The following is a 25334-nucleotide window of genomic DNA, read 5'->3' as shown; positions in this document are numbered from 1 at the left end:
AGCATTTCCCATCACATTATATAAAAAATTTGATACAATTTTTCATTTACTAATACTTACAACTCGTGCTTGAAGTTTCAAAAAACCACCAGAGCTGAGCTTGTGTGTCATGTGCTTTTCTATTCTTGCCTTTGTTGCCTTTAATGTGTCAGGCAATCTATGAAAAGTTTGAAATATGTTAGATAGTATAAATATAGAGGTTAATGAGTACATAATTACATTCTCAACAGTATCACATACCTTGTTGTACTCTCTACAGGTGTAATATTATTTTTCTTGTCAGCTTTATACTTTTCATCCAAAATCAGAGCCTGCCACTCAGCCTTAGGAACATAGGGCAGACGCTCGTACCTAGGGTTATCCCGTAAATTTTTTCTGTACTGGTCCCTAATATACTTCAAACATAAACCAGCTTTCTCATGGAGCTTGTTTCTCTTGAATGCACGAGGTCCAAAGAGTTGGGTCATGCTCTCTATAAGATCATCCTTTAACAATTTGTCTTGGTTATTCCACCTTTTAAGTAAAAAAAAACATGTTAGACTCATAAATGAAGTGAAGCTACCTTTAATATAGTTCAAGAAATGGATGAAAAGGAAAACTATTCTAGCAATGATATGAAATCAAAATAGTGGTTTGGGGTTTTAGTTAGGATATGATGTTCCACTAGGTACATAGGGTGGGCCTGAATATTTGCAAACATTCATCACCAAGTTTTCTCCAAAAAACATCATTCCCTACAAAACAATCATGGGATCATTAGTCGATGAAGAGTGATAAAAAACTAAATTACTATTATATTACTATAGAATAATAATAACTTTAAAGTACCTGGAACTTTGGCTACTTTTAATGGAATGCCTTCATCGTTGCTGATGATCAATATGACATCCTTCACCGTTCTCGTACTAGGAACATAGGAACATCCAAGAAATGATGTTGCAGCTCCTATTGCAAAAAGTTTCATAAGTTTCATAAGTATTTGTCATGAAGTATAAAAGAACAAATGATAATTGATGTTAAAAAGTTGTAAAAAAAAAACTATTTGTTGCTGTCATAAGAGAGAAAAAGAGGGATTTGTGTACTAGTAGATGGTGCAATAGTCGATGCCTGTAAGCTGCATGTTGTCGACTCAGTAGTCAGAAAGAGATTTGTGGTTGTCCTAGATGGAGGCGGTGTCATCATAGGATACAATTGATTTGAAGCTGAAGAATAAAATTGTTAGAGCATGCATAAATATAGAACGCATGGACTAGCATGGACAAGATTGTTAGAGCATTAAAAAAAAGGATTGTTCGAGCATGCATTGTCAATGATTATGATCATTCCTATATATATTCAGTGGAAAACACAAGTGGGTTATGGAACATGCGATCTACCTGAACCACCTGCAACACCCTCATCATGAGAATGGGGCTCGAAATCACACAAAAAACTCTGTAAAGACAACGCATCCATATTTTAATTAATGCCATAAAAGAGCATAACGTAAAAACCATTATTGAACTCTTGTTATAATTAAATTTTTTATTAATACTTACTTTTAAGGTTTCAGAGGTGTGCAACAATTCAGATCCCCTATCTTTTATTTCTTGAGTAGTAGGCTTTATGGTTGCCAAATGTATAATTTCTTTGCCAATTTTCTTTAGCACCTTTTTAATCGAACCGATTGGGTCATCGATCTCTACTAAATCAATATAGAAAGGGTCCTCCTCAGGGGGGGGCTATTGATCAGGGACTGCAGGTTCCCTTCCCTCCCTCCGACCACTGGCCCTCTATGACAACAATAGTATTAGTATTATGAAATGAAGAAAACATCATTAAAAAAATAACATTTTGATTCTATCTAGTTTGCACAATTACAATGAGTTTTACCTGCTCATGTGTAGATGAGCCGGGAACATCGCCAGCATCCCCTTTGAGCAATTGCTCCATATTGTGCCCCTATGTCAAAGATCAAGTATAAAAATGTTAGCCAAAATTTTATTGACTAAATGGTATGTTGGAGTCATTGATTAGAAGTTGGTTTAATAGTATTTACCAACCCCATGATAGTAGCCTCGTTTGTATCTATGTGGTTCAAATTGTAATCAATAAGAAGCTCTTCCCCTACACATATTAATTTTATCGCACAGATGAATACACGATTTCCCTCGCGGGTCTCAAATATGCAATTGGGTTGCTTTATAGTTGACCCAAGTCATGTACTATTTATAAAACCCACAATATTCCCTGTTGCTTTTGGCTTTCTATCAATGTATATAGCCACACTTTTACTTTGATTATTGTCTTGCTGTTGTATATAATTTTTCGAGAGGGCATACCTATGCATACTTTTTTTATATTGAACAATATGCATCCAACTTTTGTAATCATAACATGGTCCAACATACTCCATCGATTCAAAAACTTTGTTGTAAGACAACTTAATGCTGTCCATAGAAAATAGGCCCAAACCATGTAATGATGATGGTGCTATGTGATATATCCTCTCGTTAACACAAAAATCAGTGTTTATTGGAGGAAGTTCCTTGGGTACCCAATGTTTTTGTAGATGTTGGTACCTCAAGGGCACCTCGATGTCGCCTTCCATCTCATCATCATAAGAACATGACCCCCCTTGAGAAAGGAAAAATTTCATGCATTTATTGAATTTCCTTCTAGTCCTTTGACCTCTAGTTAATCTCCCTATTCTAGATAAACTGCATGTCTCACTTTCCTCTTCTATTCCTATATTTCCCTCACTCAAGGAAGACGCTTCTAAAAAATACCTATTCGTTGATACCTGTAAATGGGAGAGATCTTAGAAGACATCAATCTTACTATTGATAAGTGTATTAAATAGACTGTCTATAAGGAGTATTGACTTATACCTGTCGATCCATGAGATTGTGCGGGATGCTCTTGAAAGGGGTTCAGTTTCCTGCAAATTTAATTGAATTATTGTGAGCATAATCACATCATAATAATAATCACATTCATCATAAGCATCACATAAAATTAAAAACATTAAAAGGTACACAATATAACACTTAAATCAAGCTCACATTATAAGCCTACTAGGGAAGTAGGCCTAGTGAAGGGCTAAAATTGGGTTTTTGTATTAGCTGATGAGTTGAGGGCTTAGTCACCTTGGGGAAATGCTATTTGAAGTTGTTTGATCTGTGTGGAGGTGGAGAAAACACCTAGTTAAGGTGAAGTCAAGTTTGGCGCCTATTGAGGCATTGTGAGCATTTGATAGTTTGTTGATTAGATTTCTTGGATGAATCCATTGGATGGATTGAGGGACATTCATAGGATTATTCCAAAGATGTAGAACCTAAGGTGGCATAAGGATTTGGTGTGCACTCTGATAGGTTATGGAGTTGGCTTGGATCAAGAAGAGGGATCTTATGAAGATGCTTGGTTGGTGTTGTGAGAACACTATGGAAGTCCCTCTTGTTATGAATGATTTCAAGTCCACCTAGGGTCTCTACATCACCTATAGAGGCAAAATTATTAAGCAAAAAATTGGGTAAGCACTTATATTATGTTTTCCCTATGAATTTTATTCTAGGTACAACTCTCTTTTATAGATATTTAATGAATTCCATTTTCTAAACTAAACACTTACAAATGCTTTTGACTTGAAAAAAAATAAGGCTCAAAAAATTCATGCATCAATATGTGTTTTAAATAGTTTTATTTAATTAATTTAGATTAGCAGTATTCTATTTGTAGTTGAAACTTGTAGCTTTTAAATAGATAATGAATAAACTATGTAACCATAAAAGACAAATATATTTCTATCAAGAAATTAATATTAAATAGATTAAAGATTGATGGCATACCTCTAAATTTCATCATCATCATCCTCATCATCATCATCATCATCATCATCATCATCATCTTCGTCATCATCATCATTGTCATCATCATCATCATCCTCATCATCATAGTCGTCGTCTTCGTCATCATCATCAACATCATCATCATCAACATTAACATCATCTTCATCATCATCATCAGTAGCAACACCATCGTCATCATCTTCTTCTTCTTCTTCATGAAAATTTGTGTCAAGAACATCATCCAATAACTGTCAATCGTGATCACCATCTACATCATCTTCTACTTCTTCAGTATCTTCTTCTTCCATCGCATTATACTTTATTGGCCTTCCTCTCGATTCATGTCTAACAAAAAATGACCAACCAAATTTATGTGGAACCTCTGAGTAAAATACCTGCTCACATTAGCTTGGAAGAACATAGGGCTCATCCCCAACTGGCTCAAACAACCTTGTATTAACCATTGTAAATCCATTATCATGTTCAATAATAGTTCTATCAGGATCATTTGGATTAAGTTGTAGCCTAGACCATTTGACAATGAAGAGTACTAATTTCAAGGAACTAAAGTCACACTCAAGTATATCATCCAAAATGCCATAGTATCGATTTTCAGACTCTCGAGGATGTAAGTCATTTCTAGATGAAATATTAGTCACTTGAAAGACTGCAGTTATTCCTGAATCACATGTTTTTTTCGTGTCATCCAACACTTTGACGCAAAATTTTTGACCATTACAAAACATAGTCTTGTGGTGTTTAACCTGCAATAATATGTGAAACATGTCAAAATTATTGTATCGTGAGTTGATAAACATACAGGTGATTAATAAATTTGTACATACCTAGAAATATCTTGAACCATGTGCTAAATCTATCTCCCTTTGTGTAACATTGGAATCTCCATTACGATGAGCTTCTTTAACCAATGAAGATACACCTTCCCATGTTAATGTGCGACCAGAATGTTGACATCGTTCAATCCATACCATCACCCAATCAAAGATTGTTTGCAATATACAAATGTAGTGCATCCCACTCTCAAGCACCTGTACAAAAAAAAAAAAGACAACTTACAACCGATTTATTTTGAAGATTAAGAAATAATTTATTACAATAACATCTTATAATTTATTACCTCTCACTTTCCTCAATGTACCTTTCCCCATCAAGTACTCCCCTTCTAATTTTTTAAAAGGCTCGAGATCCCAAATGCGATCTATATGGATATTTGATGCAAACTTAGGAAGATATTCAGTAATGTACACCATAGTTTGATATACCATATATCCCTCTACCATATAACCCTCAGGATGTGCTCTTTGTCGAACCAAAGCCTTCAAAGATTTCAAGTGCCTCTCAACCATCCACATTGACCTAGTGTGTACAGGTCCACACAATTCAATCTCCTCAACTAGGTGTATGAGGTAGTGTTCCTGTGCATTGAAAATTTTTGGAGGTAGACACTTTTGCATTTCACATAGTAAATGAGGAATTCTTCTCTTCCAATAGTTTATATTTTCTTTATGGATTTCTTTAGATGACAACCACCTACATTAAGAGATTCAAGTCACAAAAAATATATAGATACGAGACTTTAAAAAATAATAGACAATCGATTACATAGCAAGAAAAAAAAATCGGGAATATAATAAATATATACAACAAATTGAACAGATATTACTACTTACCTCATGTATTTTCCAAGATCGTATATCACTTGTTTGATGTTATTGTTGAAGTGCTCTGGGAGAGATAGAGGAAGCACGTACTACAGTAATTATAAACCAATCATTTCATTATTTTCTAACATAATATAATGAACAATACACGTAGTTTATGAATATATTGTAAATACAGAAGAACATAACTTACCTTGATGAAAGTATGCCAATCATGCATTTTGAGCCCTAGCCAAAATTCACTTTTTTTTGATATGAGATTGTTTATGTTCGCAACAAATCCTGTGAGAAATTGAATTTTTCATATGACTTCTTTTATGGCATCACTTTGCTGCTCTGTTAATAACCAAGGAAGGGCACTTATATTAATCTGATCTCTGTTGCTATTTGAGTGAATGAAATTCTTCAATGCATGATTGGATTCATGAATGTCATTACAAATTTTGACAATTTTTTCTTTTTCACACCTTCCATCCAATATTTTCCAAAATGTCTCTGTTATATTCTTTCCAATATGCATAGTATCAAACAAATGCACAATTTGTAAGTGCTCGTAGTAGGGCAACCTACTAAATTGTTTGGGATAGCTTTTTAGTCCCTTTGGAAGGTTGTCAGTACTACCTTGACGACCTTCATGATCATCAATTACACAATTAGTAAACAAAAATCACAATAAAAAATATATAAATTACAAACATAAACCATTAGGTGGAACGACATTACCTCGACGATTAATTCTATTATATTCCAACTTCCATAGGCGAGGTGTCATTCTTCGTGGCTTTGATGTAGTCTCTTCTTTCCCATTGAAAAGATGTTTTTCCATACTTCGATACTTATGATTCCTGTGGAGGAGGTGTCTATAGTCATCAAACACCTACTTTCCTAAACTTTTTGAATGACAAGATTTCATCTTTGGACCACAAGCTGGACATGCAAATTTTCCCTTTGTTTAAATACCTACAAGATAATGATACAATTGGATTATTAAATATGTTGATTTTTATAATTAGAATTACCGTGCGCAACTTGAATTCACTATAACATACCACAAAAATGTGTTAGCCCTGGGGCATCATGTATTGTCCATGCAAGTATTGCATGGAATTGAAATTGTCTTTGTCCTATTGGTCTAGACACGTCATACATAGTGACACAGTTCCATAACTCCACCAACTCGTCGATAAGAGACTCAATATATACATTCATATCTTTTACTTGATATTTACCTACTTGAATGAATAGTAACATTACATAATTATTGTGACCGTTTTACTGCAAGATTTGTAAGTACATGTAAATTAATAACTATCAAATGATAAGATACCTAGAACAATCATTGCCAACATAATGTGCTCCCTCTTTATTGACATCCATGGAGGAATGTTATTGTTGATAAGAAAAACAGGCCACATTGAGTAAATAGATCTCATCTCTCCAAATGGATTGACACCGTCCACTGCCAATGAAAGCTTGAGATTATGAGGTTCTTCTTTGAAGTGTTGCCACTTTTCCTCTATGTGCATAAATGTCAAACCATCCACAGGGATTCGAATAATGTCATCTCGACTTCTATTGCATGCATGATAATCCATAAATTGAGCCAAGCTACTACACTTGAATAATTGTCGCATCTGTGGAATAATGGGGATGTAACAAAGAACTTTTTGAGCCACCTTTTTTGTTAGTCGATCTATTCGATATCTACTTGTATGACATACAGGGCATTGTGTTGCAAAGTCACGTTCTTTATAATATATATTATGATCATTGGGACAAGCATGTATTGCTTCATACTCTATTCCAATATCTTTCACAACAGTAGATAATTCTCAATATGAGCAAGGTAGAATATTTGATGGTGGTAACAAAAACTCGCCTATCAATCTACAAAAAAAAATATAAGTTGTTAATATAAACAATATTAGTGGTACATTATTCACCCTTTGTTAACTATAAAGACATATATGACATACCTTAACATACGTGACATTGTTATGTTGGATAAACCATTCATAACCTTCAAGTTCAACAACAGCAATACATCAGAGAGAAGAGTTGTTTGGGAGTCTTTGTATAGGGGCTTGTATGAATTCTCAAGTAGAGGTACATCGAGGCTATCATCATCATCATGATCAGATACGCTTGGATTAAATGTGTCATGGATCAATGTATTTATACCATCATCTTCAATTGTGTTTTCTGGCGCATGATTGTCATCTTCCATGGGATCATTATCTTCACCTTGGATATTTGCACCTCCATGTTCCTCCACTTTGAAAACCATATTCTTTGGATTGTTGTGGTTCATATCATGTACTTCCCTGGGGAGATCAACCTATATAAAATTGATTAACATAAATAAACCATGATAATCAACTCATCATCAAGTGATTTCATATGTATATAAATTGTTAAAATGATATAATGAACAACTTACTAGTGGATGATAGTCATGCCCCCCTTCAATGTGATCATTCTCCCTATAATGTCTCTTAACTATTTTGAATAGCAGTCTTCTACGGTTTAAGCCCTTACAAATTTTGCAAGGACAATAAAATTTTCCATCACGTTTTCTTTTCAAGTTAGACCACAATCTAGCAATTGTCTCCCTATTTTGTTCTTCACTTATATTATCTGACATGATCGTTCTTCGCATGAAGCAAAAATTGAGCTATGAAAACTTTGGTCTACAACTTTCACAAACTAAGAAAAATTGTCAAAAGTACACAAATCTTCTTAGACCTAGCTAAATACTTTAATATTTTAAAAATACTTTCTTTGACTTTATTCCTAAGACATTTAACCCAATCACCTTTTATAACATTCAGTCAATTGCTCTAGGAAAATTTGTGGATAAGATTATTTGTAAAACTTTCACCAACCGCTTGAAGGTCTTATTTCAAGAGACCTTACAAAATTAAGCCACTAAAAGCAATTTCAAAACATATAAGCTAAAAGTCTAGTTAAAATATACATTAGATTAAAAAATATACAATTTTCATACCCGGGTGCGCAGCTATAACTCGTGCAATGACCTTCTTGCTTAGTTGTAGAAGCTCTCCAGCAATCAAATTATACAAGTTACAAGGCCTAATAGCAATTTCAAAACATATAAGCAACAAGGCAGGACATATTACATGACATGGCAAAAGGAACAAAATTTACGAGCTTTAGCAAGATATATTAAACGACATCATAGTGCTAGAGAGATCACAATTACATGAGTCAAACATAGTCATGAAAAAGCACATAAATTATTTATTATATGAAATCAAAAAATGTATAGTTAGATAGGGACATCCATAGGGCATATTAAAAATGGAGCAATGAGATCTAGTGGGGGTGAAATAGGTGGCCAAACATACTACATAATTCAATTTGGATTGTGGAAGCTTGCTATCTTTAATTAGAAATATACTTATGAGCTCTACATTCATTTACTCTATAAAAATCTTGGACCTAAGTGTAGTGTTTTGTTCAGGATTAGGTGCACCTGCCTTGACTTTATAGAGCCAGAAGTGGAGGGGATTTGGATCACATTGATCAGTCCTGTCATGTCGGCCCTTTACCAGTTGGAATCCCAACATTGAGTTCACAAGGTTCATAGGATTCCAATCTATGGTTTTGGGAGCCAACATACTCCTCAATAATCATTTGCAACAATTGTGCCCTGATGTTTTACATGCATTCACAATATGATATCAAAGAGGTTGAATACTTGTGTACCTTAATAGAAAGAAAGTGATTCTTGTTTTTTTTATGTTTTAAATTGCCACCAATGCTGATACCAGCCCGAGTGAAGAATCTTATACAAAAATAGACATTAGAAGCATACAATTATCAACATACTATGGGCATCAATGCCTAATGAGGTCTATAGGATGTAGGAAAGTGCCAAAAAAAAATTACATTTCTCACCTGTAAGTCCTCAATAATCATTTGCAACAATTGTGCCCTAATGTTTTACATGCATTCACAATATGATATCAAAGAGGTTGAATACTCATGTACCTTAACAGAAAGAAAGTGATTCTTGTTTTTGTTATGTTTTAAATTGCCACCAATGCTGATACTAGCCTGAGTGAAGAATCTTATCCAAAAATAGACATTAGAAGCATACAATTATCAACATACTATGGGCATCAATGCCTAATGAGGTCTATAGGATGCAAGAAAGTGCCAAAAAAAATTACATTTCTCACCTGTAAGATGGACTTTAAGCTTTAAAGAGAGACTCTTGTGGAAAAGGGTCTGAGCAACAATCTAGACTCATTGACTAAACTCTAACAACAACCACTACCAAAGGATTAAATATGGAAGGGTAATAGTCTGGACCTACTCAATTCTAAGGCTAGTACATCGTGCTTTGTTCTCACACCATGAGCCTAATTGAACTTATTATTTCTTTTCCCTTGGAATGAAAAAAGTTGAACCATAAAAATGAATAGTTCTTCACAAATAAAGGATTAAATATGGCAGGGTGATAGTCTGGACATACTCAATTCTAAGGCTAGTACATCGTGTTTTGTGCTCATGCTATGAGCCTAATTGAACTTACTATTTCTTTTACCTTGGAATGAAAAATGTTGAACCATAAAAATGAATAGTTCTTCACACATTCAAGAGAAATTTTGCCAGAAAAAATATCATTTTAAACTCGTAAGAATAAAAAATGAACAAGAAAATTTGCAGCTACATCAACACAACTACATGGGGCTTTATGTGGCCTATCACCTATATAGCATCTATTTGAAGAGTAACACCAGCAATGTTTTCTATCTACAGAATGCAAGCATTGTTTTTTCTTCAAGAGTTTGGTGTTCTGTGAGTATCATTAGAGTACCAAGCTTTAGGGGAACCTGCTGGTTAAATGTTATCAAAGACTCAACAACCCATCCTGTCAGAAGGTAACCTACCCAGTCAGTATACTAGAAGAATATCTCTTTTTTGAATGGAGCTAGACCTCTCTAATGTTACTTATGTCCAGAGCTCATAGGTTTTAAATTAAAGATTTCAGAAGCTACTAATTCAGAGTTCCACAGGAAGGAAGAAAAAAAACACAAGCTCTTAACTAAATATCCATAAAATCAAGTGCAAGTGATAGTAATTTGAATATAGATATTGTACTCAAAATTAAAGACGAGCACTTGTTTTGTTAAAACCAAGATAGTTACTATTTCACCCTATATATGCAGTACACTGATTGATTCAAGTTAATTCATAGTTGGCGATAATGCTTCTCAAGGGAGAGTTTTAAATCAATTACTTTCTTTCACGCTATGGTCATAATACTCTAAGTATACAGTGGAGAAAAGAAATGCATCTATGGTGCCAGTTTAATTAAAGAACCCATCCTAACAGAGTCATAAGAGAATCTCTTAATTGAGTACACCAATGCTACTAAAATCTGTTTACTACTATATACTGTAATCTAGTTCATGAGAGAAATCTTATGTTAATCCTCCGCTCAAACTATACAACTGGTATTCCTCCATTTTCAGTGGGGTTAGAGACAATTTCTTTCCCTAGTACAATGATATGTTGAATTCTAGCAGACTGTCATTTTATATAACCACACTGGTTTTACTGTTTCTTCTCCAAAAAATTATTGCTGAAGAGTGTGGGGTATTAAAGAAATGGGGCAATAGCAATAACTAGATCAAACTTAGTGTGTTTCCAGCAAGAACAATTAAAATATATTCTAGCACATTCAACCACCCACAGTATTCTTCTCCCTCTACATTTTTGTTGTCAAAAGTATGAGCAATTAGCAAGTTGGAATTTAATAATCGAATCCGATACAGAAACAAGCTTATAACAATAGCAATTTCACAAGAGTTTTAGAAAAAATGAAGTCAAAATGAGAATTGCATACCTTTGAATTCACACAGTCCCTCTGAAATATTTTGTAGCAAGTCTGCAACATATGGATGTTGAAATCGTAAGAGCAAACTATTTTTTATTTATAATAATTGATGTACATAAATTTTGGAGGGAGAAGATTAGAGGGAAATATAAAAATGGAGGGAAGAAAAATTGTGGAGATAGTTGACCTTTTTTTTTCAGTATGTAGCTGTTGCTTAACTTCGGCCCCTCTATTTTTCAAAAACTTATTTTCTATAGTTAAGAAGCAGCTACACCATGAAAATAGGAGGAGATTCCAAATTATCCTTTTGTGCTAAATAAAAAATTTCATGGGGACACTTTTATGCTTATTTTTAGGCACAATAAGGGTCAAGCAACCACTTGGGGATATCTTCCTTCCTAATCTAGTGCTACTATCATGACATATCTTCCATTTCTTTCCTCACAGTCTAGGTTTGTTTAGTGGTGGTGCCTCATGCAAAGAGTACAAAATAGCCCCATATTACTATAAAAATATTTGTAGACCAATACACATACTTCTTGATATTATAAATGATAAAATAATCTCTTTCTTTCTTTCACAATGCATGATGTCCTACCTTATTTCTTACTTCCTATTTTGGCATGAGTAAAAACTTTGTTCCTTCAAAAGGCTGAGCTATTGCAAATCTCTTCTAAATTGAATCTAGACAATAAAATGTGATGATTCAGGGTTTTGATGTAAACATTTTGTCTTGCCTTCAAATTAGGAGAATTGGTTGGAATTTTAAGAATCCAATTTTTGAAGAGTTTGATTTCTCATTCTCTGTGCCTTTTCAAAATTTTGAAGCTATCTATATGGAAACAAACTTCAATATAATAAAAAAAATGCTATACTTGAAAAATTAGTTGACAAAAGATGTATGAGAATTACTTTTAAAATAAAATTTGGGCAAATTAGAAAAATGACAAAATTGTAAATATTGAATATTCTAATATTTCATTATTAAAACTGGAAAAGTGAAAATGTCAAATTTGAGATCTAGACTATGTCCAAAACATCAAAAAGATTACAATAGGTAGCATTTTATCAATTTGACCAGAGATTTCTGACCTAAGATAAGTGTTTGAAAAGAATCAATACAAATCTAAGTCAATTGCTAGGGCATTTAAAGAAGCCAAAAGATGAAACAAGGGAAGTGTGGATACTCACAAAATAATACAAAACCTACAGAGAAAAACTGAGAAAAACCTATGGGGGGTTGGCCTGAAAGGCTTTCCACTCTGTCTACTTCTTTAGTGGCTCCATTGCTCCCCTTCACTAACAAAACCAAAGCCAACTCAGTCTGAAAATGGCATCGCCTCAAACTTTCCCTAAATCATCCATCCATCCATCAACATTGCATCTGGTAGTGGAACAAGTTCAATATCAAATGAGGTGATGTTGTATAAGCTATTAGCCGATGCAGAGGTGGGGCCATCCATCCCGTATCACATGTTGGGATACATCACTCTCTTCTGGATCGCAGCATCGATGCAAACGACAGATTAAGGCCGAATCAACCGCTTCGCCTCTCCCTTGCTCCCACCTAGATCAGGAAATGAGCAACGTTTACTTTTTTTTTTTCTCTTATATCCTGTTAGTGTCACAATTATGACATCATTAGGCTATAATTGAAAAAAAGAAGCCAAAAACACATTACATTTGCTTGCCATCGCAAATTGACCCCTAATGTATTAGTGAAAAAGCTTATTGGCTCCTAGTCTAATAGTGTTTAAATAACCTAGAAAGATGAATCAAAATACATCTAAGGTTAGCTAATTCCTATGATGGATGCATTTGAACAAAACTTGGGCCAACTAACAAGGCAACTATCCTTCTACTCTTTAGGCTCTATAAAACCTAGGTGGGTAGACCTTGGATTCTCACAAATATAACTAGTGATAAAACATGTCCTAGAATTCAAAAAAGTAGACATAACCCTTAAATCTTATAAACTTATGCATTATAGTAGGTATGCAATAACTAGTTACAAAACCTATGAATTCATAAGCTAAGTGAAGGTCTTCTTTTCAACTCTACAAACAAGAAAGTGAAAAGCTCACTTTGATTTAAATTGATTTTCAACAAGAATCATGAATCATATAGCTCATGGACTTACTAATGGGAGTAAGCTTCTTAAAGAAAATAATACTAGATGGGTCTCTTTGGATGGACCAACGCATTGATTATTATCTAAATATTTGTCATTGCTTGGAATAATCCACTCTATGCGAGACAAATTCTCTTGGATATGCTCAAGTCTAACTAATGTTAAGATACTCTTAACTTTAGAAACTATTCTCCCCATGCTACAAGACATGATAAATACTATGAAAAAGGTTCAACAAATAGCTATATACATTTCATAATACAATAAATTGCATAAAATGACATGTAATAGCCTAAATACTTTATATCAAATTCAACCATTAGATGAATCAAAGTTTGCAAAATGGATAGAAATCATAGATTTGAACAATCCAAGGAAATTTTTACATATTGGTGTAAATGATGAGGTATGTGCCAAGGTATGTGGAGTTGACATACCAATGCAATACTATGCCTATGTTGACCATGAGTCCAACCCCAATGAATTAGGAAGCAGAGTAGAATATAAAACAATGAAGGTACTTTTCATGTGTTAAAAGTGAAGACTTCAAGAAGATTGTTGAATCTGTTGTTGACTCTGTCAAGTGAGTTTGCTACAATATTTTGTCACAAATTAGATATAGATTCCCTCGAGAGGAACTGTTCAAAGAATGTCTATTGTTTTTCCTCAATATTAGTCTCTAAACTATCCAAGTGATTTTTGAAGAAGGATGACGATTTTGATTAAGCATTTTTGCAAAAATAAAGTAATCAATGGAGTAACTATAAATGGAATTTTAGATAAATCTTGACTAAGAGATCAATCATATTCTTTTGCAAACATAATGAGGGAACAATATGATCTTATGGAGAATCTAAATGAAGAGGGAACAATAAAAAGACTTTGAAAAATCCTTGGTCAGAGCAATCAATTGAGAGAGTCAATACTAGAATATTTCAAGATTACCGATTTATGTTTGACAATGATATTGGGTTCAGTGGAGGATGAGAGAGTTTTTAGTACTTTGGGATTCCTGAAGTCAAAGGTTAGAAACAAATTAGACACAAAATTTCATAATTGTTTGAGGCTCTATAATATTAGGTATGAGGTAGATAGTTTCCCTTGTGAGGACTCTCAACATTCAGATCTAAAAAAATTTCAAAGAAGAGTGATGGCCAACATTTCAAACCCAAGTTGTCATGGTAGTGGTTCATTTCTTGATATTAGAAGCAATGGCGATGAATTTGACTTTGGCATGCATACTGGCAGTGAATTTGAAGAAAGAAAAATGAACAATCAACTGTTATATGAAATAAATGAGGATTCTGATGATAGTGATGTTGAGCTAGTCTAGTCAGAGTGACAACTATAACAATTTGTCAAGTTCTCTATGAGTCAAGTAGTAGGCTAGTATCTTTGGTCTTACCAATTTCAATTCAATTAATTTATATGATTTGGTATTACCAATTTCTAAGATTGTATCTACTAATTAATTATGTTTGTTGAAGTTAATTTATACCCTTAACTGTACTATTATAGATGCTTAATTTTTTAAAACATGTTGATATTACACATTGAGATTTTCATTGAAACTAGTTTTTAGAGTCTACACATGTCGAGATCTTCATTGATTCTAGTTTTTATAGATGTTGAGATTTTCATTGATTGTATTTTTGAAACATGTTGAGATTTTCATCGATTCTAGTTTTTATACATGTTGAACTTGAGATTTTCATTCATTCTAATTTTTTGACATTTTTAGATTTTCATTGATTCTAGTTTCTTTAAGAAATTGTAACATAATGCATTTTATAGAATTAACTTTCTTTAAAAAAATTGTATTTTAATTTATAAATCAATATGTGTAACATAATACATTTAACAATTATAAATAATTATGCAAATATAGAGCCTAGAGAAGTAGAATATTAAAACAATTTAAAAATGAGTCAATGACTCTGAATTCCCTTTTACAAATACAAGGGAGCAAAAATAGCTATAGGTCGGTTTGTAATTGTATATATGATCAGATTAGTACTAAATTATGTGTGTACAATCACATTTCCACATTGCCAATTGTACAATTTTTTCAAGTAGGAGTAGGGAATTTTTTGCCATGTGCTCTAGATAGTACTAGTAGGCTGGTTCTTAATTCTTTTGACAATTAACATTAAAAAAAGTTGAAATTAAATTTGGAATTTGAAATTAAAGATCAATAAGTAACAAAACATTTAAGCGACTATCACTTACTAAGTTGTTATTTGTTAGTGCTATGACTAACACTAACAGATTGAGTAGATGACCCAAGTCCAAGGATGTTCTTTAGGGCGCTCCATTTTGCATCATTTGGAAGCTCTACTTTTTTTAGGTTGTACATAAATAGTTGTAACCTCATCAGCAATGAATACATTGAAAAGATATTTTATATGAGTAAAGGAATTTATTTATAACTACATTCAATGTTGGCAGTGGTTTGATGCAACTTGCAATTATTTCTGGAGTGGTTTCCTTAGGCAAGTTGCCTAAATTAGAGTTCATGATGTTGTGCAACCATTTCATGTAATCTTCTTTTCCAATGAATTTTTCGTCCGAGTTAGCTAGATTTGGTAATCCAACATTTAGTAAGTGAAGTATGTTTTGATTCATATTCATCAAGTCTTTGGAAGTAGATTTCATAGCTTTGTCTATTTCCATTAATTTTTCACAATTTTGACAGGCAACTAAGGCCATTACAGAAGCATCACAATGGTTGTTTATTCCTTTGTTTGCTAATTCCCTGTCACTGGATCTCTGTACTTTATAAAAAAAAAAAAATTACAATATTTTATAAGGAACTAGTGAAGATACTTTTTTTTAACTTCAACACATTTTTTATATTTTCAATGACATCTCTGATATTGCTAATTAAATCAAGCCATTCAAACAAGCTATCAATGTTCTACATTAATTTCTCCCAATTTTCTTGTTTGATAAGCTTAACCATGTTTATTATACTATCCTTGACATGATGGTCTTCAAAAGATGTAGTTATATTTTGTGCAATTGCATTCTCCATGTTTTTCTTCATTTTAGACATCTCTATTTCACTCTTTTTTTGTATTTCCTCTACTTTCCCTTGCCAATTAGTTATTCTTTTCCTCTCATCCCTTGATTTCTTCTTCAAATCTTGTATTATCTTTGCAAGTAGTTACCTCTTTTTTCTTCTCATCCTCGAGTTCCCTTTTAAAATCATGGATTGTCTTCACATTAGACTCTTTTTTCTTCACATTGTCCAATTCCCTCTTCAAATCATGGAGTGTGTTTGCAGTATGAGTAGACTCCTCTTTCTTCGCATTCTCCAATTCCTTCTTCAAATCAAGGATTTTCTTTGCAATTGATTCCTCTTTTTTCTTCACATTCTCCAATTCCTTTTTCATATGGTGGATTATATTTGCACTAGACTCTGTTGTCTTCACATTCTCCAATTTCTTTTTCAAATCAAGGATTGTCTTTGTAGTTGAATCCTCTTATTTCTTCATATTCTTCAATTGATTCTTCAAATTATGGATTGTGTTTGCACTAGACTCCTCTTTTTTCTTCTCATTCCCCAATTCGTTCAACAAATTATGAATTATCCTTGCACTAGACTCATTTTTCTTCAAATTATGGATTGTATTTTCAGTAAAGGAGTACTTTTCCTTTCATTCTCCAATTCAATCTTTAAATTATTATTTTTCTTGACAACATAGTCTAGGTTAGTTTTCAATTTATTGTTTACTTATGCATTATTCTCTACAGACTTGAACAACTATGTAGTAGGGGATTTTTCATTCTCAAATCATTTTTTGCACTCATCCAATTCTTTAGTCAGATTTTTTAGTTGTTCATTCATCTTTTCTTGTTGGACAGTTGCCTCAGTAGAAAAAGATTTCTTTATCCCATTTTGCAATTCTTTGAATCCATTGTCTGCTACTTTCTCCTTGATCTTCACATTAGCAAAGTCTTCCTATAACTTTTCTATTTTCTTTGCAAGCCATTTTTTTTCCCTCTTTTCTTTCTATAATGTAGAGTAGACCATTTTTTTTTCTATCTTTTGATATATTGATTTTGTCAATATTTTTCACTTTTGAGAAATCTATTTGAAGACTGGTAACTTGTACATCATTAGGATTTATTAGACTTTATGGTGGATTACTATCTCTAGCTAGGGGCATAATAGCCATGAAGTTCATCATTTCGATGTTTGGGTCATATGTTAGAAATATACTATTACTATTAGATCCATGATGTTTAACAACTACATCACTTTTCAATGTCTTCATAATTTTCCTATTTATTTTTCTTGTCTAATCAAACTTTGTTGTAAAGTCATTTAAACTAAAATATGGGTTTGCTGACACAATTCAATGTTTGAAAGGTGAATTATTAGTTGTATTATTGTATGCTCCTCCAATTCTAGTTACACTTACTCTGCCTACAATTATATTTTGAGGAGTGCCAACAACCTGAAGATGACTCATTCCAAATCCTAGTTTTTTAGGACTATTTTCAAGGTTTTTTCCAGAAGCTAGTGGTGCATACATTGGTGAAGTAAACACTGACATTACTTGCATTGTAATTGTCATAACCTTTTTTTTGTTGCACAAGGTTCATCCATGCTAGTCTTAGTCCTAGCACCAGTGATAGTGCGATCAAATTCAACTGGATTTGAAGATTTAACAAATTTTGTATTGGGATGACCTTCAGGACTAGAAGTATAATATTTTTTTCCTTTCTAGATGAATTATCTCCAATCTTATCAGAGAGTCCAGTGACTTTTTTACTTCCACTTTGGGGTGGGTCTAGTACTACAATTGGATTCCAAATCCCTTCACCACTTGCACCAATGGGCCCTATACCTGCATAAACCAAAACTACCCATTTACTATATGTTTGTTTAATAGAATCACTCATTTGAAGTTTAACAATATGCTTGGTTGACCCAAGATTATGAGTACCTTGAATGTCTTCATCAGAGTCAGAGTCCTTCTATCTTTGACTATCATTGTCACTGCAAGTGTCAAATTGATATACTATAGATGGATGCTTTTTATTCCAATAATTGTTAAAAAAATCATCCTCCTCAATTTCCTCAAAATCTGTCAAGGTCTTTGGTTCACCCAAATTTTGCCTCATTTTCCAAAAATCATTCATTTTGGTTTGACGCCATAATTCAAATATGCATGCCTCTTTAATTTCTTTCGACATAGAACTCTTAGAAGGTTGAGATGCTTTCTTGTAGAAATTGAAGTATGCCACAGGTTTTGATTTGTGTGACTTTGATATGTGCTATGTCATAATTTGAGATGACAATGCTTGCATTGAAAGATTATTCTCCATTGCATGTTTCTCCATCTCTTTCTTAACCTCATCCCATGAATCCATGTTTTTAAACTTGGCTGTCAATAACATCTCCTGATGTTGATATTCGCTTGTAGAGTTCCCATTGGCAATAAGTCTTATTTTTATTATGTTTAGTGGATCATAATTCTAGTGACTGACAAAAAAGATAAACTTACCAATTCATTTTCCACTTTGAAAGCCTTTCTCTCAAATGTGAGGCCTCCAACTGTGAAAGGCAAGGAAGGAAATATCATTTTTTTTTGTTGTCCACTGAAAAGTTCATCTGTACTCTCCATTTTCTGTACATATTCTAGTGCAAAAACCCTTTCTATAACATTAATTGGAAGTTTGTATAGTTCAACCGTTGAACTATAAAATCTTAACATAGTGTAGTCTTCCATATTCTCATCTTATGTGTCCACTCATATACTGGACTTGGAGTCTCTGCTTTCTTCTGGGTTTTCTCATCAAATTTATAGACCTCAATATCAAGCTTGTTATTCTTAGTCTCAAATATTGGGTGGTGCTTTGCTAAAAGAAGGTAGCATATGTAACTTTTGAATCTAAATGTATTCATCTTGCCTGTAGTTGTAATTTATTTAATCATTAGTAATTGTTCTTGCATAGATTCAACAATGTAATGAACATAATTATATCTTACTTTTACCTTCTCAATTGACTAACCTCAACAATGAATATTATAAATCATTTCAAGAACATTGGCCCCCACTTTCTAGTGACTATCCAATCCCGGAAAAAATGATAACAATGAAATAGTATTATGAACCCATGTCACAAAAATATCATAGTGATATAATGAGACTTATGATCTATGTCTAGTGTAATAGTAACACTAGTATGATAAGTAAATGACTCTCGGTTTATTAAACTCTTAATACACGAATCTTGAAAAACTCTATCCAATGGGTCATAAGTCTGTGCTAGTTTATCCAACTCAATGCCCTCGTTAAAGCTTTATGCTTTAAACCCTAGCCCTAGGTCTAACAGAGTGAAAAATTCACTCTCAGTTATGGATAAAATTTCCTCCTAAATTTTTTGGTTTACAATTGTCTTTCTATTTTCATCACAATTCTGAGCACATAGCATTATATTTTTAGGGCAAGGGAATGCTTTGGGTACAATGAGGTTTGCTAATTCATCAACCAAATCAGCTAGTTTATTTGTATGTGTTCCAATACATTTGTCATATTTGAAATAATTTCTCCCCTTATGTGGATCTTTTCACTTATTAAACAATGAATGTCTAATTCCCATGATTCCCAAATCTCCATGGATAACATGATGAAAAATATCATGACATTCATCGGTGAAACTTGGAGTTTTTATCACTTTCCTAAGTTCTATAATGTTTTTCTTTAAATCCTTTTTGCTTGCACTCATACAAGAGATTTTTGACTTTGTTTTGTCCATGCCTGCACTACTGGTTATTACACAAAAAATTTCTTTGAGCCCTAATTAAAAAATTTGTAAAGTGTAAACCTAAGATAGTAAGATTTCTATTGTTTCAATTACATTGCAAAAAAATTTAAATACCTAGGATTGAGATTCAATAATATTGGTGCTAGCAGATACTCTAATAATTGGTGTTGTCCTGTGATATTCAAGTTTCAAACTTGCAGTCTTAAAAATAGAAAATGGAATTTAGTCATAATATTTGAAAAGTTGAAATTTGAAAAACTCTATAGTATCAGACTCTCGAGAACTTTGAACTTCATAGTCTAAAAATATAAGAGAATTTTTTTAATAATTAAAAGTTAAAACGTAAGTAATTAATGGTTTAAAGTATTATACTCTATACAATTTACATGTAAGTTATTGTTGTCAATAATGTACATAATTATAATAATAAAAAGTAATAATTAATTACATAATACAATTTTACATTTTAAATAAATTAAATAATGAAAATCAAACTTAATAATTGATGGCCCCTGCTCAATATGATTTTCGGGTCAATTTATGGAATGTTATCATTTTTTTCAAGAGTGATCTAGAATTGTGACACTTGTCATGGACACATGAGAGACAATAGTCCATCAAGATAACTAAGAGGAGAGGGGAAGTGAACTAGTTATCCAATAATTAAAATATTTATCAACCTTAAATAATCTTAAGCATTCAACCAAAGTAAACAACAACCATAACAAGATGCACATATACAATTACACCAGATATGTTAACTAGGGAAACCCTTGATTAGAGGGAAAACCCTGGTGGGAATGATACCCACAAGATGATGTACTAATATAAATATTCCTTGTTAGAGGATGGACCCTGTTAGGAGTCTATTACAACATTTAGTACATACGAGTCTTTGTTAGGAGACTTTGAATCCCTGTTAGGAGATTCCAACCCTATTAGGAGTTGTGGAAGATAGAAGGACCCACTGTCCAAATAGCTTCTAGGGAAAGACCACTAAACTCATTGTCCAACTGATCTCTCAACTATTCCTTGTAGAATAATTATCTGTACTGTACTTTAACTTCTTTCCTCTATTTTTTCAATTGGACCAATAATTATCAGACCTTGTAGACCAAGTCACGAACCTCAGATCCAAATATCAAACTTTGGATCACACAATAAAACCTCGGCAACGAATTTTCCTTCACCTTTGCTCTGTTATGCTTATCTTCACATTTCACTCTTCGTGCTGCTTACAATCATTTCTCTCTCTACTCCATGATAAAGGAAAATGTCCTTTCTTTATACCGAATCCATAAAACAATTTCTTAAGTTGGCTATTACACCTTCTCAACTAATTATTATAGGACCTTATTAAGAACATGTTACACTTAGAGATAACATTAATCTTTTGCCTTGTAACTTGAATAACTTTCTGTATGTGTAACATTATGATGAGTGAGCTTAGCTACGTCATCTCCAGAATGTCTTCTTCACATCTTTAACTTTAGCTTCTTAGAAAAACAACTTTGTTAAGATATATAATAAGTTTACCAGAACATGCTTCTAGAAACTCTATCTTAGGATGATCTTCACGGAAACTTGCATAACTTCTTCCAGACTTAATATCTTATTCTTTCGAGGTTAGCTACATATACTAGACACTTAGTAGTATCTCTTTTTAACATCACTAGTGAAAATACTCAATAATCTGTCCATACCAACTTGATCTTTCTGTTGTTCTTTTGTCAAATTCCACAAAAAATTGCTATGTTGACATCAATGACAAACACAGTCATGAATGTAACATATTATCATGATAATGACCTAATCATGTTTCTACAATACTCCCCCATAGAAGTATCATCAACATTCATGCTTCCAACACTTGACATGTATCACGATTCCATATGTTTCTTGACAACATCGATAGCATTCCCAAAATTTACCCAATATCGGTCTGTCAAACTTTTTTTTACTTAATAGTCAGGATTAACTAATAACAAATATTAAACTTAATAACTATCACTTAATCAAATGTTGCAATGACCAAACACATGTCACGATTTCAGATGAATTTAGGCACATAGAAAAACATTCCTCAAATCAATCCAAAATTCATCTCGAGTCGTCAATCTTCCTTTTAATCAACGATCAAACATAACTATATGAAAGAGTCTTCGACTACAATTGTTAGATTGTCTTTTGAGTGATTTTGGGACACCTATCCAAATTTCAAATAGAAATATAATTTAACTTAGATCTTTTAAAATTAGGTTCAAAATAGAGTTGTGATCATTGATCTATCGTTCATTGGACGACAGATCAATTCGTTAAACATTTCACATAATAAATATTAATTTATAATTTATCTTATTATTAAAAATTTAAATTTAAATCACAAAGTGTAGTTTCACACATTTTAACTAAATGATTTAGTTAAAACATACAAATTATTTGAATTTATTGATAATTTCCAAAATCCTTGATTTGGATTAGAATAAAATTAAACATGAAAAATTATTGAAATAGAGAATTTGCAAAAATATAAAATTATCATTTGTAATCATTCATCAATCAATAGTTGCTTGATAATGATAACTTAATTTAATAATCGTAGCATTTTTACTTAATTTTTTTTAAAAAAGGATTATAATCAATATTTGCTAAATTGCTTGATAATGATAACTTAATTTAAATTTTAATAACTATGACATTTTTCATTTAATTCAAAATATGATAAAAAACTAAAAATATTATGATGATCGTGATATTTAAATAAATTTAGATTTGAAGATAGGAAGTAATGAATTTATATTCAATATTTTATATGAACAATTATATATAAGTTATAATTTGAACCTTCTATTTTCAAATCAAATTTTATTATAATTTATACAATTTGAATTGTATGATCATGAATCATGATTCATGATGTTACATGTATCATAAGTTTATATTTAACAAACTATTTTTATCAATTCTCGGCCCTAGTATCTGCTCGACCAATAAAAGAATTTTGACGTCATCTTCTAAAAATATTTCCTTGAAAACATTACATAGAAGGGAAAAATATCTACTTGATTTCCTCCAAGGTCAAGAATAGACATGAGGAAGCGGGAGGTAATATCTATGGACACACAATATCTCTTCTCATTTATAAAGAATTGATAGCCGAGGACAATGAAATAATCATAGCAGAAAAAAAGGGCCCATGACATCTTCGTTGCAAACCATTGCTAGGACATCCTTAGGTATCATGCCAAAAAATGGATTTTGTGGACCCATTGCGGTGCATTTCAACCGAATTGGTGTATCTATGAAAATTACAAACCGAAGAAACTTTGTAAACTAAAAAACTTTGCAAACCGAATTGAGAATTTGAGAAATGATAGTGAAAGAGGAATTGAAGCAACTTTTTAATAGTAGTTGCATTAAATTGTTCGCGATCTTTTATATCTTTTGTTTTCCTATTCCAATTAATTTGCAAGTGTGAGAAATGTACTCGCATTAATGTTAGACAATTAGAGTGCCTGCCAAACTAACTATAAATGAAATATAATAATTGCAACTGTCAGTACCACATTTATGATTCTAATCTTGATATGATGTTCACTACATTCCAATTAATGGTTTCCATGCAAAACTCAAGCGACTCTAGGTCTTTTCAAGTAACTGACCTGAAATGCATCTTCTATTGTTGATTTCTAATTAATCAACGATCTATAAAACTAACGTATTAATGATACCCAAGTGGCGGTATACAAGTTGGTAATGGTGACACCAACATTATTAATAATATTCAGTACACTTGGCAACCATAAAGCCTTAAAGGTTAGTAGCCAACACACTTAGCAAATTCGCTTTCAGATTAAACAATTTTTCAGTTTATCATTAAGATTAGCTAAGACCATTATTATTCGTTTTTCTACAAAACAAGTAATTCGCCTCTGACATTATGAGCTAATTTTTGGCAAGAAAAAGAAAGAGATATCATTTATTTATCTGTTTGCAATTTTTTTTTTAATTCACCACATTTAAAATGATTTTTGTTAGGGCAAGAAAAAAATCACCAACATTTAATATTTTATTTCCTATATGAAACAAAAAAATCACCCTTAACATAAAAAATTTCCCGTCCATAAAATGTTAAATTCGCCAACTTAAGATTTTTTTTCGAAAGAAATTTCTTAAAATTATCCATGAATGTCTCCTTTTCTCATCCTCACTCTCTCTTTAACTCTCCCTCATTTCTTCCACCATATTAGCTCCCAACAAATGGAAAGATTCTTCATTATTTTTAATCAAAAACTACATTTACATTTACATCCGTAAATGTTTGTGGTTGACTAGGACCTAATGGGGTCAATACGGGTCCCCCGACGAGCCGTTTCTCTAAGAAATCAACAGAAATACGACATAGGCATTGCGAAAGTGCCGATAGGACCCGTTGCAGTGGCTTTGTGCTTCGTCTACAAATTTGAATTTGCGGGACTATGGTTTGGCTTGGTGGCGGCGCAAGAGCCGTGCCTGATAATGATGCTTTTTGTGTTGCTGCGGACGGACTGGAGTGTGTAGGCGACAAGAACCAGGGAGCTCACGGCTGAATGTCGCGTATACAAATTATATCCAACCAAACGACTGAAAATTGTTTATGTACAAGATTGTACATCCTATTTGAACAGACAGACATGCATCCTCTAGTAATGGTGGTCGTGGCGTAATCTAATAATAGATAATAGTGGTTGTGGCATAATCTGTAGCTCTGTTTGATTGTAAACATATGAATTGAGAATATGAATGTATATTGAGAATAGGAATGACTATTTCAATAACAGCTATTTTTTGGAATGGACATGATTTTAGAGACAAAATGAGAATATGTATTCCTATTCTCTATTCCAATTGACCCACCAAACAGAAAATAGAAAATATATTCCTAATTTCCTATTCCCATTCCAACAACCAAACAGGCTGTAATGGAGTAACTGCTTCAAAATGTAGACTGGTGGAGTACATTCGACATATGTAAATAATTTTAACAATTTCAAAAGAACATACAC

The sequence above is a fragment of the Cupressus sempervirens genome, chromosome 3 (assembly GCF_028749045.1).
Source record: "Cupressus sempervirens isolate cs-2001-9-10 chromosome 3, ASM2874904v1, whole genome shotgun sequence".
Lineage (NCBI taxonomy): Eukaryota > Viridiplantae > Streptophyta > Pinopsida > Cupressales > Cupressaceae > Cupressus > Cupressus sempervirens.
The sequence above is the reverse complement of the archived record's forward strand: the minus strand, read 5'-3'. Positions refer to the sequence as shown.